The 11,791-nt window shown below is 40.4% G+C and overlaps 1 pseudogene; it reads left to right on the plus strand.

The window, feature by feature from the left end:
* The first annotated feature begins 201 nt into the window (after positions 1-201).
* Positions 202-4,154, plus strand: Wdr82-ps1 (WD repeat domain 82, pseudogene 1; annotated as a pseudogene).
* The last annotated feature ends 7,637 nt before the right edge of the window (positions 4,155-11,791 follow it).

Below are 11,791 nucleotides of genomic sequence, written 5' to 3' on the forward strand. Positions count from 1 at the left end.
GGGGCTTGCAACTCTGTAAGAACAACAATACCACCAACCAGAGACCCCAGGGATGAAACCACAACCCAAAGTCTATACATGGATAGATCCATGGCTTGAACTGCATATGTAGCAGAAGATGGACTTGTTGGGCACTACTGAAAGGAAATGCCCTTGCTCCTGCCAAAGCTGGACCAGCAGTGTAGGAAAATATCAGGGGGGATGGAAAGGGGCCTGATTGGGGAGGGGGAAAGCCGTCATAGAATAAGGGAAGTGAGGTGAGATAGGGGCCTTATGGCAGGAAACCAGGAAAGGGAATAACATTTGAAACATGAATAAAAATATCCAATAAAAAATTACAAAAAATTATGTGTATTAGAAATCTTTTAAAATGTGTAAAATGGGTAATATACCACATAAATAAAATCACATTGTGAAAATGTTCTTGAATGATGATATAGAAATATGCTTTGATAAAATACAACAGGTACTGTAAACATCATGGGAAATTTGAGATGTAATGCACGAAATCTTGATCAGAACAATAGGATATTTGAGGGAGAAAAGGCAATATAAATGGGAAAGGAAGAAGCTAAATTATGATTATTTGAAGAAGATTAGGATTCTATTACACATAAAGAAAGTATATTTTTAAAAAAGCAGAACAAAATCATAACAAACAAAAACAAAACTTCCTAAAGTAAGTCCATTTCCTTTATACAAAAGAGAAACATATCAAAAAAGGAATCATGGAAATTAACACATTCAAAATATTCGGCAAAACATAATTGATATAAAATTAAATGAAAAAATAAAATGTCTACACAGTAGTGGTGGTGCACATCTTTAATCTCAGCAATTGGGAGATAGAAATAGGGGTACCTCACTGAGGTCAAGGCCAGCCTAGTCCAGAGAATGAGGCGTTCACCGGAAAACGGCCATGGCTGATACATAAAGAAGCCCCATATCAAAAATAAACAAAAAATGGAAAAAAATTGGAAGAAGTTAGAAAATTATTTTAAAAATTAGGACAGTTGAAGAGATACCAGATAATTGTAAGATTTCTCATGCTCAGGTATTTGTTTAATATTCTGAGAATAGTTATTTTAGAAAAATATCATATAATCAATAATTTTCAGTAAGTACCAATCCACTTTTTCACAGAAACTAAAAATAGAACTACATTCAATTTGTAATCACATGGACGAATGTAAAATCAAAAGAATACTGAAAAGTAGGATCATTGCTGGAAGTAACGCCTCCTACTTATTACATGATAATACAGATCTATAATAATTAAGATATCATACTAATCTAATATAAATATATACATTATTCAATAGCATAAAATTGTCAGGACAGACATAAATCCACTCATGTATAGCCTGAATTTTATAATGTTACCAAGAAATACACAGTGAAAAAAATAGAGAATCCTAAAGATATTGTTCTTGTAAAATTAGGTAATTACATGTAGAAGGATGAGACTCACTCTTTACCTCTGATTGCAAACAAAATTAAATTTAGAGCACTCCAAGAGTTAAAGTATAAAGCAAAATATTCTAAATCTGATAGACGGAAAATTAAGAAAATGATATAAATTTGTTTTTTTAAGAAGGACTATTCCTTTTTGTGAGAATATTTTAAATTTACTTTCAAATGTTATCCCCTTTCCAGGTTTCCCATCTGTAACCTTTCTATCCCATTCTTCTTCTACCATATTCTATGAGGGTATTCCCCCACGCATCTAACTACCCCTTCCTGCATCCCTACCCTGACATTCCCCTACACTAAGGGATTTAGCCTTGGCAGAACCAAGGTCCTCTCCTCCCATTAGGGCCCAACAAGGCCATCTCCTGATACATATGCAACTGGAGACATGGGACTTTCCATGTGTACACTTTGAATGTTGATTTATTCTCTGGGTGTTCTGAATGGTTGATATTGTTCTTCTTATGGGTTGGCAAAAGCCTTCAGCTCCTCCAAACCATTCTCTAACACCTCCAGTGTGGATTCCATTCTCAGTTCAATGGTTGGCTTTGAGCATCTGCCTCTGTATTTGCCATGCTCTGGCAGAGCTTCTCAGGAGACAGCAGTATAAAGCAACTGTCAGCATGCACTTCTTGGCATGAGCAATATTGTCTGGGTTTGGTGGCTGTATGTATATGGGAGGGATCCATAAGTAAATGAACTGCTGGATGACCTTTGCTTCAGTCTCTTCTCCAAACATTGTCTCTGTATTTCCTCCCGTGAATATTTTTGTTCCCCCTTCTAAAGCCTGAAGCATCTGCTCTTTTTTTTTTGTACTTCTTCTTGAGCATCATGTGGTCTGTGGATTGTATCTTGGATAATCTGAGCTTTTGGGATAATATCCACTTACTGGTGAGTGCATACTATGTATTTTGTGTGTGTGTGTGATTGGGCTACCTCTCCAGGCTAATATTTTCTAATTCTATCCATTTGTCTATGAATTTCATTAAGTCACTGTTTTTAATAGCTGAATAGTACTCCATTGTATAAATTTAACATATTTTCTGTAACCAATCCACTTTTGAGGGACATTTGGGTTATTTCCAATTTCTGGCTATTATAAATAGGGCTGCTATGAACACAGTAGAGCATGTGTCCTTGGTATATGTTGGAGCAGCTTCAGGGGATATGCCCAGGAGTGTTATAACTGGGCCCTCAGTAGTACTATGTCCAATTCTTCATAAAGTTAGGGGGAAGCTGGACCCTCAGAAGTGCAGACAGTCCTGAGAACACACAGGAGACAATTACTTTCTGCCCATATTCCTGACCCAAGAGAAAACAGGCTGGTACTCACACACCTATGGTCACTTGATCTTTGACAAAGGAGCTAAAATCATCCATTGGAAAATGGAAGCATTTTCAACATATGGTCCTGTTTCAACCATTGTCAACTTGTAGATGAAAAAAAATTGATCCATTCCTATAGCTCTGTAGAAAGCTTCAGTTCAAGTGGAACAAGGAACTCCACATAAAACCAGATAAACTCCAACTAATAGAAGAAAAATCAGAGAAGAACCTCATGCACATGGGCACTGGGGAAAGTTTCCTTAACAGAACAATTTCTTATGCAATATGATCAAGAATTGATAAATGGGACTTCATAAAATTGCAAAGCTTCTGTAAGGCAAAAGACACTGAAATTAGGACAAAACAGCAACTAACAGATTGGGAAAAGGTTTTTATTAATCCTATGCCTTAATAGAGGACTAATATCCAAAACATACAAGGAACTCAAGAAATTAGACTCCAGGAAATCAAATAACCCTCTTAAAATTGGGGTATGCAATGGCGAGACGGTCATCTCCAGTAGTGATGATGACTCCATCGTGCTATATGACTGCCAGGAGGGCAAACCAAAGAGAACCCTGTACAGTAAGAAATATGGTGTGGACCTCATCAGATACACCCATGCAGCAAACACAGTCGTTTACAGCTCTAACTAAATAGACGATACTATTCGTTACTTGTTCTTGCATGACAATAAATACATCAGATACTTTCCTGGACACAGCAAGAGGGTGGTGGCCTTGTACATATCACCTGTGGATGACACTTTCATTTCTGGGTCTCTTGATAAGACCATTCAACTCTGGGATCTCCGGTCTCCTAACTGCCAGGGTCTCATGCATCTACAGGGCAAACCCGTCTGTTCCTTTGATCCAGAAGGGTTAATTTTTGCTGTAGGTATCGACTCAGAAATGGTCAAACTTTATGACCTTTGTTCTTTTGATAAGGGTCCATTTGCTACCTTTAAGATGCAATATGATCGGACTTGTGAGTGGACAGGACTTAAGTTCAGCAACGTTGGCAAACTGATACTCATCTCCACCAATGGCAGCTTCATCCGCCTCATTGACGCATTTAAGGGTGTGGTGATGCACACATTTGGGGGTTATGCTAATAGGAAAGCTGTTACACTCAAAGCTTCGTTTACTCCAGATTCACAGTTTATTATGATTGGTTCAGAAGATGGCAAATTCCATGTGTGGAATGGGGAGAGTGGTATAAAAGTAGCTGTACTGGATGGGAAGCACTCTGGCCCCATCACCTGTTTGCAGTTCAACCCCAAGTTTATGACCTTTGCCAGCGCCTGTTCCAACATGGCCTTCTGGTTACCCACCATTGATGACTGATCCTGATGCTGCTGGGCTATTTGTACAGTGAGGGCGGCCAACAGGAAAAAGTCTGAGGTGACTGAGATGACGGTGTTTGATTGATCATTTGACTGGGCCTGGAGAACATCTTCCCACTTGGCCTTCCCAGGGATGTGCTGTCCATCTTCTCTAAAGGATTACTTTGCTGAGTGCCTTCAGGAGGACCCTTGGTGCTGCAGCTTCAGCTGGCACCCAGCCTTCCAGCTCTCACTGCGCCAGGCTCTTCAGAGTGTGACTAGACTTAAGATCAGGACACAGTGGGACGCCTGAACCCCTTCAGTTGTGAATGTACCTGCTGCTGATGAGCCAGTGAAGTCACCACTTCCTGCACATCCTTCTCACCCTAGAAATGCATGGGAAGCCGTGGTTCTGGTTTTGAGATGTTAGGGTAGCTCAGCACCCCTTGCCCTCACTCTGCATGTCTTGTTACAGGGTCTCCCTGTGTAATTAATTGTGGCATTATTCCACAACCATCATGTTTCTTAGGTGCCAAACATTTACAAAAATAAGTCTTCATATACCTTGGGGTCAAAGAAAGGACAAGTACAGAAGATTGTGTCTGTCAGGAGGCTAGTCAGTATTCCTGCACAGGTGGGTGGGGCAGACCTTGGGCTTAGATGCTGGGTGACAAAGGCCCAAGAGTCTGACAGGGAGGGAGGGGTAGCAGGTAAATTCTGAGAGCTGAAAAGGTTTAGCAGCCTGGTGCACTTCCCCCATCAAGACAATCCCACAGTCTCTCTTGTGCGGGATCCTACCGAGCTTGGCTTGTACAAAAGGAAGGTAGTAGTTTATTTTTGTACCTGAGTCACATCACGTTTTCCTGTGGGCCAGTATTGTGGAATGAGTCTGAGTTGTTTACACTGATGCCTTCCTTCCCTGCCCACCACAAATCGTGTACATAGTCAGCAGATGAAACCCCTCTTCTCCAGCTCCTACCCGAGAGCTGGCTCTAGGCCTGTGTTATATGTTCTATTTAGCCTTTTTATATATGACCCTTGATCTGTCTGTATTTGAACACTGTGGGTGTCCACTTACCTTTGTGCAGACATGCACAATGCGTATGTGTATATGCCTGTCTCATCTAGCTTATCAAGAATTCGGCAGGAGAGGGAAGCCTGCAGCCGAGAATGACTTTGTGGATACTGTGTGCCACAGTTGTTAGTCTTCTCCATTAACCTTAGGGATATAACGTGAAGTAGAGCTTCTAGTGTTTGCTGTTTCATGGCAGCTAAGTGGGGGCCTTGGGTGACTCCTTTGTGTTCTCTAAGCCACACCACGGGGCCCTCTCTACAGTGTTATAATCTTTTGCCTGATTATGCTCTGTCTGCACCTGTATATGTGTGGCAGTCACTTTTGCATGGCTTCTGTGCCTGGCTTGTGGCATTTAGCGACAGGGTGCTGGAACTACAGTGTTTTTAGTTTGTCAGAACTTAATTGGCCAACAATAAGTCACTGTCACCTGCTGTATCTACACTGTTGCCCTTTTTCTTGCTTTTTCCTGAGAGACTTTTAGCTAGACCCAGACTAGATGAGTTGCAGTTGACCTTTCCTTCCCAGCATGTCAGCCTTAGAGTAGGACAAACGGCCGTCAAATACTGATGCAGCAATATCCCTGCACATCCAGAAATCAAGACCCAGCAGGCTGTGATTTGCCCAAGAGTACCCAGCTGTAGCGGGTGGCAGGCAGACCATCACTGCTTCTGTGCAGCAGCAGACAGCTTTCCAGTCACCAACGCTACTTTTTAAGCAATTACTTTTTGACTTGTTATTCCAACTGAAATAAATTGGACTGATACTGAAGTCTGTAAGCACTGCTGAACACTCCTGCTATAAATGTCTGCCTTCCCGGAGCAGACCACTGTAGGAACCAGGCGACCGGAGCTGTTACTGCCTACCTTCAGGGTTTAAAAGCCCATGTCCGAAAGACCCATTGAAGGCAAATGTCTAACTGTAGGTGAATATGGCTGCATGGCCTGAAAGTAGAGTGGCTTGCCTGACCGCAGGAAGTCGTCTGAGTGTCCAGAGTTGAGGCATCATGTTTTTGGAAGGCATAATTCCTGGCCACAGCCTCTGCTGGGCCCTGTGTCCACAGACCTGAGTTCTGAATTGGTAGGAAAAGGTGCAACTGGAATTTACATGGTCACAGGGTAATAAGAAAGAGGGAAAGAAGAGATGGCAGTTTGGGGGTATGTTCCTGGGACGTATTCACTGTCCTCTGAAAGATCAGCCAGAGCCGCTGCACTATATGTGACAGCTGACACTGCACTGTTCAACCACCAGCCACTGGGGTATTTTTTAATAAATTATTCTGTGTTATAATTGACAATTACTGCTTATGAAGGAAAATTGGGAGATCTTTAAGAACCAGTTTGCTACCGAATGGTACCACTGTTAATCTTGGTGTTAAATGTTCCTTTAGATATCTCTGTGCATAAACTTTGGTGTTTACATAGTCGTTATTCTACTGTACATACAATTTTGTCCTTTTTGTACTTAACATATAAACTTTTTTTGCCATGTTAAAAAGAAAAAAGATAAAATTGGGGTATGGAGCTAAACAAAAAATTTTCAGCTGAGGAATAATGAATGGCAGATCAACACCTAAAGGAATGTTCAGCATCCTTAGGTATCAGGGAAATGCAAATCAAAACAGCCCTGAGATTCTACCTCACACAAGTTAGAATGTCTGAGATAAAAAACTCCGGTGACAGCAGATGCTGGGGAGGGTATGAAAAAAGAGGAGGAGTCGTCCATTTTTGGTGGGTTCCTGCACTTGCCTCTTGCCATCAGGTTGTCTCTGGTGTTAGCTTGTCTTGCTGATTCTGACAGTGGCTTGTCTTCTCTGTATGCCTGTGTCAATATGCCTGTAGACCTGTTTTCTTTCAGTCAAATCTGGGAACAGAGTGCTGCTCTTTTGTTTGTGTGTCCTGAAGCCTGCAGGTGGATTGTTTGGTGGAGAAGAGTTGGTCTTATCTCTGCTCTATGGTGTGTAGGTGCACCTTACTACTGGGTTTCAGTTCTTGGTGCTGGCAGAAACCCTAAAGGTCCTGCCCCTAATTGCACCTAGATCCCTGTGCCCAGAGGGCACAAATGGTACCAGACTGTTTCCTCAGGAATGTGAGCAGAAAGTAATTGTCACCTGTGGGTTCTCAGGACTGTCTGCACTTCTGAGTGTCCAGCTCCACCCCCCACCTACACCTCCACCCTCCACTCCCAATCCTACCGCCAAATAGTTTTTGATGTTTGGCTGTCATAGCCAGTGTTCTTTCCTATGTGAGTCTCTCCTTTTGATTTTATTGTGAGATAATTAATATCTTGACATTCTTTGGAGTAGACACCATTCTTATTCTGGCGATTTCTTTTTAGAATCCTCTGTAGGCCTGGATTGATAGATAGATATTGTTTAATTTTTGATTTATTGTGGAATATCTCAGTTTCTCCATCTATATTAAGAGTTTTGTTGTGTATAGTGGCCTGGTCTCTTATTTGTGTTCTCTTAGTGTTTGCATGACCTGTGTCCAGGCTTTTCTGCCTTTATGGTCTCTGTTGTGAAATCTGGTAAAATTCTAATAGGTCTGTTTTTACATACCCCTTGGGTTTACCCACTTACTACTTCTAATATTCTTTCTTTGCTCAGTGCATTAGTTTTTTGATTATTATGCTATGATTTGATGTTCTTTTATGGTCTAATCTATTTGGTATTCTATAGGCATTTTGTATATTTATGACCATCTCTTTTTAGTCTGGGGAAGTTTTCTTCTATTATTTTGTTGAAGACATTTTTGGGTCCTTTGACCTGGGAATCTTCACTCTCTTGTCTTCCTATCTTCCTAGATTTGGCCTTTTCATTGTGTCCTAGATTTCCTTTGGGTTAGAAGTTTTTGTTTTATGTTTTTTTTGAGGTATCTTAACATACTATCTCTTCTATTTCTTGTATTCTCTTGTTGATGCTTGAATCTATGTTTCCTGACTTTGTTCCTAGATGTTCAGTTTCCAGGGTTGCTTTCATTTGTGCTTCCTTATTGTTTCTACTTCCATTTTTTAGGTTTCCACCACGTTGTTCAATTCCTTCACCTGAATGATTATGTTTTCCTGTATTTCTTTAAGAGATTTATTTGTTTGCTCTTTAAGAGCTTCTGCCTATTTGTCTGTGTTTTTCAAAATTTCTTTCAGTGAGTTGTTTATATCCTCCTAAAGAATTCCATTATCTTCATGTGATAGGATTTTAGGTCAGTACCCTAATTTTCATGTCTGTCCATGTAACCGAGGCTTGCTGGGGTGGGAGACTTTGGTTCGGATGATGCCAAAGTATATTGGATCCTACTGCTTATGATCTTGTGCATGGCTCTTGCTATCTGGATATCTCTGGTTTTGGTGTGGTTTTCTGACCATGCCTCCTGTTTCCATGGGTTGCTGCAAGTCTCCTTGGATGACTGTGACCCTGGCAGACCTTCTGGGAGGTCTTCAGACTGTGGGATCTTCAGAGGGGCAAACAAGCAGCAAATCTGTTGCCCTGGATGCACAGGATTTCCTGGAGGGTTTCAGGCTATGGGTGGTTCTTTCTCCTGTGTGCAGCATATCTCTGGGGAGGTATTTCAACTGTTTGGTCTTCAGAGGAGTAGTCAGGGTAATGATTTGCCCCATAGGAAGGTGTGGGTCAGGACTGCAATTAATTTTATTTTTAATTTTTATTATATATATTTCTTTACCTACAATTCAAATGTTATTCCCCTTCATGGTTTCCTGTCCATAAGCCCCCATTCCCTCTGTTCCCTCACCTCCATAAGTGTATTCCCCCTATACATCCCTCTTTCTGCCCCCCATATTTCCTTGCACTGAGGTCCAACTTTGGCAGGACCAAAACTTCCTCTTCCACTGGTGCCGCAACAAGGCTATTGTCTGCTACATATGCATTTGGAGCCCTGGGTCAGTCCATGTCTATTTTTTGATAGTGGTTTAGTCCCTGGAAACTCTAGTTGGTTGTCATTATTCTTTTTAGGGGTTGCAAGTTCCTCATGTCCTTCAATCATTCCTCTAATTCTCACTAAGGAGGCCCTATTCTCAGTTCAGTGGTTTACTGCTAGCTTTGACTTCTGTATTGGATATGCTCTGGTTGTGTCTCTCAGGAGAGATACACATCAGTCCCCTTTCAGCATGTGTTTTTTAGCTACATCAATATTATCTAGATTTGGTGGCTGTGTGTGTGTGTGTGTGTGTGTGTGTGTGTGTGTGTGTGTGTATATATATATATATATATATATATATATATATATATATATATATATGTATGGAGAAACATGGGGCAGTCTCTGAATGGCCAATTCTTGAGACACTTCTCTAAACTTTGCTTCCATATCCCTTCCTATGAATATTTTTTCCCACTTTAAGAAGGAGTTGGAGCATCCAAATTTTGGTCATCCTTCTTCTTGAGTTTCCTGTTGTCTGTGGATTGCATCTTGGATAATTCAAGGTTTTTGGCTAATATCCTCTTATTGATGAGTGCATACCAACTGTTTTTGTGTGATTGAATTACCTCACACAGGATGATACTTTCTATTCCTTGCAATTGCATATGAATTTCATGAAGTCATTGTTCTTGATAGCTGAGTAGTACTCCATTGTGTAGATGTACCATATATTTGGAATCAATTTCTCTGTTGAAAGGTACGTGGATCCTTTCCAGCTTCCGGATATTATAAGTAAGGCTGCTATGAACATAGTGGAGCATGTTCCTCTTTTGCATGTTGGAGCATCTTTTGGGTATGTGCCCATGAGAGATATAGCTGGGTCCTCAAGTAATGGAATGTCCAATTTTCTGAGTAACATCAAGACTGATTTCCAGGGTGGTTGTACCATTTTGCAATCCCACCAAAAATAGAGGAGTTTTCCTCTTTCTCCACATACTCACCAGAATCTACTGTCACCTGAACTTTTTATCGTAGCCATTCTCAATTGTGTTAGGTGGTATCTAAGGGTTGCTTTGATTTACATCCCTGTGGAATAAGGTTGTTGAACATTTCTTTAAATACCTTTTGGCCATTGGAAATCTTCAGCTGAGAATGTTTTGCTTAGTCCAGTACCTCATTTTTAAACAATTATTTGGCTCTCTGGAGTGGAACTTCTTGAGTTCTTTTCACATTTTGGATATTACTCCTCTGTCATATGTTGATTGGTAAAGATCTTTTCCCGAAATGTTGGCTGCCGTTTTGTCCTAATGATGGGGTCTTTTGCCTTTGACAGAAGCTTTGCAGATCCCATTTATCGATTCTTGATCTCAAAGCATGGACCATTGGTGTTTTGTTCAGGAAAATTTCCCCAGTGCCTATGTGTTTGAGACTCTCCCCCACCTTTTCTTCTATTAGTTTGAGTGAATCTGGTTTCATGTGGAGGTCCTTGATTCATGTGCACTTAAATTTTGTATATGGTGATAAGAATGGATCCATATGCACTCTTCTACATGGTGACCTCCAGTTGAACCAGCATCATTTGTTGAAAATGCTATCTTTCTTCTATTGGATGGTTTTAGCTCCTTTGTCAAAGATCAAGTGACCATAGGAGTGTGGGTTCATTTTTGGGTCTTCAATTCTGTTCCACTGATGTATCTGCCAGTCTCTGTACCAACATCATATGGTTTTTATGACAATTGTTCAGCAGTACTGCTTGAAGTCAGGGATGGTGATTCCCCAAGAAGTTCTTTTATTGTTCTGTATAGCTTTTGCTGTCCTGTTTTTTTTTTTGTTATTCCAAATGAATTTGCAACTTGCTCTTCCTATCTCTATAAAGAATTGATTAGGAATTTTGAAGGGAATTCCATTGAATCTGTAGATTGCTTTTGCCAAAATGATCATCTTTAATATATTAATCCTGCCAATCCATGAGCATGTGAGATCTTTCCATTGTTTGAGATTTTTCTCAATTTCTTTCTTCAGAGACTTGAAGTTCTTATCATACAGGTCTTTCACTTGCTTGGTTAAAACCACACCAAGATATTTCATTTATATGTTACTATTGTGAAGGGAATAATTTCTTTAATTTCTTTTTCAGCCTGCTTATACTTTGAGTAGAGGAAGGCTACTGATTTGTTTGAGTTAATTTTATACCCTGACACTTGGCCGAAGTTGCCTATCAGGTTAGGTAGTTCTCCAGTGTAACTTTTGGGGTTTCTTAAGTACATGATCATATCATCTGCAAATAGTGATATTTTGATATCTTCCCTTCCAATTTCTATCCCTTTGACCACCTTTCCTGATCTGATTGCTCTAGCTAGGACTTAGATTACTATATTCAGTAAGTAGTGAGAAAGTGGGCAGCCTAGTCTAGTCCCTGATTTCAATGGGATTAGTTCAAGTTTCTCTCCTTTTACTTTGATGTAAGCTACTGGTTTGCTGTACATTGATTTTACTAGGTTTAGATATGGGTCTTGAGTTCCTGATCTTCCGGGACTTTTCTCTTCTTTATCATGAAGGGGTGTTGGATTTTTTCAAATGCTTTCTCAGCATCTAATGAAATAATCATGTGATTCTTATCTTTGAGTTTGTTTATATAGTGGATTACGTTGATGGTTTTCCATATAGTAAACCATCCCTGCATACCTGGGATGAAGCCTACTTGATCATGATGGATGATTG

The sequence above is a fragment of the Rattus norvegicus genome, chromosome 14, assembly GCF_036323735.1.
Source record: "Rattus norvegicus strain BN/NHsdMcwi chromosome 14, GRCr8, whole genome shotgun sequence".
NCBI classification, from domain to species: Eukaryota; Metazoa; Chordata; class Mammalia; order Rodentia; family Muridae; genus Rattus; species Rattus norvegicus.